The sequence below is a fragment of the Harmonia axyridis genome, chromosome 7 (assembly GCF_914767665.1).
Source record: "Harmonia axyridis chromosome 7, icHarAxyr1.1, whole genome shotgun sequence".
Lineage (NCBI taxonomy): Eukaryota > Metazoa > Arthropoda > Insecta > Coleoptera > Coccinellidae > Harmonia > Harmonia axyridis.
In genome coordinates this window covers 19,564,396-19,572,176 of record NC_059507.1, presented here as the reverse complement: position 1 = coordinate 19,572,176, position 7,781 = coordinate 19,564,396, and positions in this window count along the sequence as shown.

The following is a 7,781-nucleotide window of genomic DNA, read 5'->3' as shown; positions in this document are numbered from 1 at the left end:
TCATACATGTCATATCCTTTTCTGATGAAAATAATCCAAAATTATAATCAAACTTGGTCAACGTAGAAAAAATTGACGAGTAAGGTGGGAAATCTTTTGAAAAACAAAAAAACTCAAATATCTGATTTTCGTATATCAATAAATATCGCTCGAACGACAGCAAATGAGTGATACTAATACCTCCTTCAAGGTTAATGTCTAATTTGGAAACACACTGTATTAAGGGTTTAATGAAATATACTCATTTTTTCCCGGGTTCATAATAAGCGAAACACATGGTTTTTATTTGATGCTGAAATTGATTACTTAATAACCACAAGGAAAATCCAGGTCCGCGTTAACAAAAAAATTACGAAACGACTGTATCCTTGAAACAACATCCTATATCTAGATTTGGAAAATCTATCTGCATTTTTGAAAATTTCACAAAAGTCTTAACTGAGACGTGTGCATCACATTTTTGCGCAGACCGTTTTACTGCATAAATTATCCTAACTTGAAAGTGAAGTTTTCAGATACTAGGATTCAAAAAAGTGATTATAAGTGATTTTCAATAATACGCGATTGGTACTATTGAATAGGTACATATTATTTTGAAATTAACAAATAATTTTTGAAAACATTGGTTTCAATTTCCATAGCTGCAGACACACTCATTGTTCATTTTTCTGGTACCTAATTACCTACAAGTAAAAATTATATCCAATGGTCAATTTACGCATGAATAACGAGCTCCTGAATTCCTCATTTTCTTTTACAAGATTTAAATTACACGTAATCTCAAAATTGGCAAACACAGATATTCATAGAAGCACATTTGAAACGGATGTCAGATGCCTATTATCCAGCATCCAGTTGTGGATCCTCTATAATGTAAGGTGTCCCGATGCTTCCACACAAATTTATGCTCCGAAAAGCTTTCAATTCGGCCCAGCCAAACACTTGCCCAACTATATAAATAACTCAGACCGATGAAGACATTATGTTAATCAACGTTTCTGACTTCGGATGCAGTAGCATACCTACTAACAATTAAAATATTTCACTGGTAGACAGATTGACATTAAACTTAATGTACAAACGTCTGTGAATTGCACACCATGTGGATTTCGCCAGTTGACTGGCGTCAACAGGTAAGGGCCTGATGTACAGAGTGATTTAGGGCACTGTCTTACTTTCAATGGTGCATAAATTTGGGGTGGTGGCCGGTGTCTGGCGGAGTTGGCTTGCCACCCAGTTTCGGATGTCGACCGGAAATGCTGAAACAGTCTTTGTATGCATTTGTTGACAGTTATTACGTCCATCCAATTCATTGAAGCAGTATCGATCTGCTAATTGAGAAATTTATATGCTCACGATCGTTTGATGTAAGATAATTGTTAATGAGGACAGCAGGCCAACGGGTATGTTGATTGAACCAAGCGATGAACATAGTCTTTCCTGCAAGGAACATAATTTTTTTTTCAGCGGTTTATTGATTGTGGAACAATCTTTTTGCAATTATGTATTGAGAAAAAACTCGTCCTGGGTAGAAAACTAGTTTAAAACTTTTCCTCGACTTTCTGACTGTGGTGATGAGACACACAGAACTCGATAGGTTTTTCTAACCTGTACAAGCTCTTAAGTTCTAAGACGTCTGACCTCTCCAAGTCCCTACTTGGAGATTCAGGATAGAAGGAATTGAAACAAAATAATGAGGTAATGATATTTGAGAAAAAAATAATGCTATTCGCTTGGAATTTTATTGATTATTAACCCGTAATAACTTGATGTGCCAATAAGTGTGATACTAGGATTCTTAATTTTTTTTTTCAATTCCTGAAGACTTGAGTGATGGTTTCAGATTATGTTTGGGCTTGCATGATGGTGAGCAGAAAGCTTTGTGAAAGACGAGATCATCAATTTTCTATGAACCACCAAATGACCACCATGCGTTGAAGGAGGTGGAGCTACACGTTTAGACTTATACGGAAGCTCAATAAACCGTGTCCACATAAAGCAAGAATAATTTGGCCCATTTTAAATAAAATCAAAGCAATTTATTTCATTGGCCCCTCTAAACGTGAATTATGATCATGAAATACGTCTGGGACAATATGGGAAGAAGAGGAGCCATCGCTAGACAAACTGTCGCCTTAAGCTAGGCGTGCATTAGGCCGCACCTACATTAGGTCCGCATTTCTCCCGATCCGATCCGGCGTTGTCCGATGGTCGGACGACGTCGGAAGAAAAACAAACACCTTTATCTTAATGTTAGTGCCTACAATTGAAACGAAGCTTCCGAATTCTCGATTCTCGACGACTCACGACACTATCCGATTTGACGGCCGATCAATCATGTTTGGTTCCAGTCCGACGTTTCTAATCCGACCCGTAGTTAGTAAAGTACTAAAGTTAAAACTTGCTGTTAAATATTAATCAAATTTTCAAAAAATGACAGGAAAAATTGATAAGGAGTTGTTAATACAGCTTGTGAGAGATGAACCTCGTCTATGGGACCAGAGGGTGAAAGCTTACCACTTACTACGTTTCTTTAGTAGGACGTTGTTTTCCAGAAAAAAACAGCACAAAAAATCATCATCAGAATCACTCATTTTGTTATCACGTGTTTACTGCAATAGCTTCTACAAACTGCAGTAGAACGGTAGGCAGTATACAGTTAAACGGATTACGTCTGGACCAGTGTAGGCAATCATGTCTGACGTCATCGGATACCGATGGACGGATAACTTCGGATCGGATCGGATCGGATCGGGAGAAAAGCGGACCTAATGTAGGTGCGGCCTAAGGCGGGTCGGGCCGGAGCGGAGATATCCGTCTGTCTACATTTGTAATATTTGTAAATGCACCCCGACCCGTTGACCCCGTAGTTGACGCAGTTGCATACAAATGTAGGCAGGCGTGTTTATCCGCCCCGGCCTGACCCGCCTAATGAACGCCTAGCTTTAGGCAGATACCTAACATGCCGACCTAATAAAATTCAACTTTGCAGAATACAAGTGAAGGCATCTTTTTGCAAATTTTGCAGATAGCATGGGGAAAATATTCATTTCCCAAAAACCAAAAAATTTCAAACCTGCATGTAGGTACCAAAAATTAAATATGATTTAGGATTTGTAAGAAAAAAATCAAGCTGTCATATCCCTCCATAATAGTCGCATTATTTTATTCCCCGTACTCTCATATTTTCGAGTGGTAAAGACATTTTTTTTAGCTCGCAGATTATAACTTTTTCGCCATTATTCCCAAAATTAACACTTTGGATATATCGAAAAATCGGTTTATAAATGCCATTCATTCTACGTGACATATTATTACCCAATAATGAAAAAATTGCGTGAGAAATAAAAATGATAGAGCTTCATTCCATCACCTCAATTTGAAGTCCTCAAATCCGAAGGTGAATTGAAAAGTGAGAATATAACACTCCCTTTGCATATACAGGGTGAGTCGAAAATATGTAGCGACCTTCCTGGAGGTGATAGTACATTAAAAATAAGTATAGTCTGATGAGAAAACCCATGGCTCAAAATGCATATCAAGGGAGATATATCCTTCCAAAATTAATAGAATTAAAAAAAAATTTGCTCCTTCTAAAACCAAATTCTAACTTTTATTTTTATCCAATCCTTGTTGGGACTGACTTATTGTTATGTACTGTTTATCAACGACACAGGAAGGTTATATCATCGACAAAATTACGAACAGAATTGTTCTTGTTCCTGGCCTACTAAAATATCGTTATCGATGAATCTCGCGATGAATGAATCTGCTGACATCATGTGACTAGTGACTACAGAAACTCATATACCTGGAAAACGGTTCAATATTATGTATTTGGATAAAAGAACCTTTTTTATGTAATTCTCTTCGCTCCATCCGATGCTTCCATATTTTCACCAAAATGAATACAATGATAGAAGTTGTCCAAAAAAATGCATGACTCACCTTCTAACAACACCCTTTAAAACAGTATCAGGAATTAATTTTTGTGCCCTAGGCAATCGCCTACCCTGTCTACCCCCTAGGAACGACCTTGGAAAGAAGATTACTCCACTAACCCCGTACTCCAAACTCCCTAGCTAGAGGTACAACGGCACAAGGTATATGTAGAAAGTAGGAGAGTAGACATACCTCAAGAGGAAATCGATCATCTCATTAGGAGTATACCCAAACGTATATCTGAATGCAAAAAACAAAATGGATACCCATAACACATTATAAATTTCAGAAAATTCATACAAAGGTTTAATTTTTCTGAAATTCAGGTCTCGTGCAAACACAACCCTACAACATATTGCCGGGTTCATTATTTGACCAAATTCATTCACACAGCAATTAATTGTCAGGGAATGGCCAGAGAAAAGAGGAGTCTCTTCAACTTATAGCCAACATTTCGATATATTTCATATCATCATCAGGACAAACCCACAAAATCAGGATAACAATAAGATTTTAACACAACAAAGAAGGACAAAAACAATCTAAAATCGTCCAATTTAGGATCACAAAGCAAAGTCAATTTAACAACAGATATTGAGTTTTCTGTAGTTGGTGTTCTCGAATAAAAAATAACAGACGCAAATATGAATGCTGTCAAGTCATCTGCGTTGTTGCCCTTGTTATTCTTTTATTCGAGAACATCCAATCGGCTACCGAATATGTATGTAGTTGTAAGTTGGCTTTGCTTTGTGATCCTCAAGTGTAATATTTTAGATTGTTTTGTACCTCTTTATTGATTTCGAATCTAATTGTCGTCATGGTTTTTAGGTTTAGCCTGATGATGATATGTAGTATATCAAAACGTTAGCTGTAAGTTTCTTTCCTCTGACCATTCCCTGTCAATTAATCTAAGAGATACGTATACCAAAAATTACTGGATGCTATTTTTGCATGGTATCTTAGTATATTCTGCATGAGAAATAGTGTAATTTTTGGATTTACACAATTTTCACTATGATAATAGTCAATATCAAACCAGATAATTTATCTTCTTCTCTAACAAATAATTGGAACAAAACTTGTAGAAAAGTAGGAGTCAAATATCTAAAACCTTCTACCAAGAGCCGTATCACCTTGAAGAGGGTGTCGAAGCTAGTTAAACCCTTGGAAACTACTGTGAAATCCAAGGGACCGTTCCCATTCGTCGCAGTATCAGAAGGGACGTACAAATGTTTACATGGGTAAATCGAAATTACTTTATGGATGTAATTAAGTATAATTTGGTTCGGGAGTGATAGGCCAAGACCCATGCTGGGCACGTAATCAACTGGAGGCATAATGGGACTGCTCTGACTTGCAATAATTCCAAACAACGCTCACCTTTCCGCCCGTTTCTTTCAGTTGAAATGATCCACTCGATGATCCTCGAGAAGACAGTGACGTCCGGTCATGTCGGACGATAGTGACAAAAAAAACTGCAAATTCCACTCGAAGGTTTATTATTAAATCATTTATCGAAGGGTATTGCAAAATGAAAAATGAGGAATACACTGAGTAACTTCGGGAGCTTTTGAGAGCCCTGTGGTTCATGCACCAATTACACCTTTGGAGACCACATAACTGTATATAAGTATACATAAGTGAGTAGCATTTCATTGAAACTCCTTTGGATTCAGAATATTCTTCGAGATAGAAGGAAAACCATTGCGTGAAATTTGCAATTTTTTTTAATTGATAAATTACCTCGTGTAGCAACAATTTAGCATCATTTAACAATATCTCTATTCTGACTGAAATCTATGTTCCGAAATTTTGGCAAGTGTGATAAATTGCTCAATTTGACAAGTATCTTTTGAAGATTGGTACTAATGAGAAAAATGTGGTATGGCGTTAGTGCGCAAGGCCTGGGACTTGTTAAGTTATATTTTGAACCACTCTTGAATTTCAATAACAGGGTTAGAACCATTGAAGTTGGGCGACCGATTTAGACGAAGCCAATCTTATGTGGTTTGCCTGGGATACTCAAAATATCACGTTGGTCAATCAAAACAACTCCTAGAATCAAATAACACAAAGACGATTTCTATGAGAGATTTAGCAAGTTTGAACACACCTTTCTCATTAGAGTCTTCAGAGCAGATTTATTTTAATTCTGTGCGGAAACATCTTTATCAATTCTTCTGATTTTTAAAAGTAACCTTCGTATGGCAATTCAGAATAAACTCTCTAATTTGTTTCACCAAAGAATGGTTTGTGTTTATGTCAATTGAAATGTTTTTTAATCGTATCTCAGTTATTTCAATGATGACTTTCTAAATTTTTTCATTATCATAGATAAGCCAATTTTTCTAAAACACTACTTTTGTCATTTGCCATTTTTTTATTTGGTAATATTTCTACTTTTTGATATTCTGAATTTCCAAATTGAAAGACACGAGAACGTATAAACTTTGTTTTTGAAAAACTTTGAATAAATTGTATGACTTTCTTCATCAGAATATAAAAATTTCTGAATTTTTAATTGAAATAATTGGAATTCGATCGAAAAGCCTTTCAATTTTCGAAGTAATATAAAATAAAACTAAAAACTTTTTTGTGAAAAAAATCAGTGATCTGAACAAATTGTATGTTTTCCTTCATCAGAATGTAAAAAATTGTTGAATTTTTTATTGAAATAAATAAAGTTCGATTGAAAAGCCTTTCAATTTTCGAAGTGATATAAAATTGAAAACTATAAATTCATTTGTGAAAAAAATATGTGATTTTATTCTAAACTGCTATGCGGAGGCTTCTTCACAAAAATTGGAAGAATCGATCAAGCGATTTCCACAGTAAATCAAAATGAAGCTGCACTGAAGAACCTAGTAATAAATATAATGTACACCCTCAAGGGGGACACCACCACGTGACATTCTTGTGATCTGTCAATATTTTCCCAGATAAGGAGAGACAAAAATAAAGTTTGGTTTTGTGAGAACGATTGAACGATCAGTAGAAGAATACTACAACAGTTTCAAGTTTCTTCGAAAGGAAGTGTATTACTGGCCCTTCTAACAATTTTCACTAAATGAGTGCCTCATTTGTAACGATTTTTTGTAGGACTTTTTTACGAATATTGTTTAAATACAACAGTGCTTTGTAGCAATACCATATCTCCAATTATTTTGCGAAAAACGAAAAGTTACCAAAATTATTATTCTTTTTTCATTCGAAATTAAAAACATTGAAATACTACTGGTTATTGTTTGAGAAATTACGTTAAAACACTAAAAAAAAATTTTTGAACTGAACAGTCACGTGGTTGTGTTCCCTCCTAAGGTATATCCACATCATTTCACGAAAGATCATATTTCCGACAACACAAAGTTACTGGATTACGAAAAAATAGAAAGAAAAAGTACTTGATATAAATGATTCCCATTGAACTGAATGAAATCGACAATTAAGGAATACACAAGATTCAAGTCAAAATATTACTCATTCAACAGTTTATTCTAACAGCGATTACAATTTTATAATGCACTTTTCAATGAATATTTCGTTCTGTCTTAAATTTTATTCGTTTAACAGAGTGTTACTGTTAGTTTCCAATATTCTCTGTATCCAAACGAATCATCTGTATTCAACTAAATGAACTTGGTAGGCATTTATGTTAAACTTTTCACTTATTCATATTTGTTACTTCAACTCATACCCATCTTGTTTTCTTTTACCTTGATAATGTCTAAATATATAGACGAAACTTTGGCTTAGAACTAATTTCAATAGTTCTAATGTTTATTGAACTTTAACGTCTATTCACTCAAGAACGTGAAAGCATCGAATCCATAACCGAATTG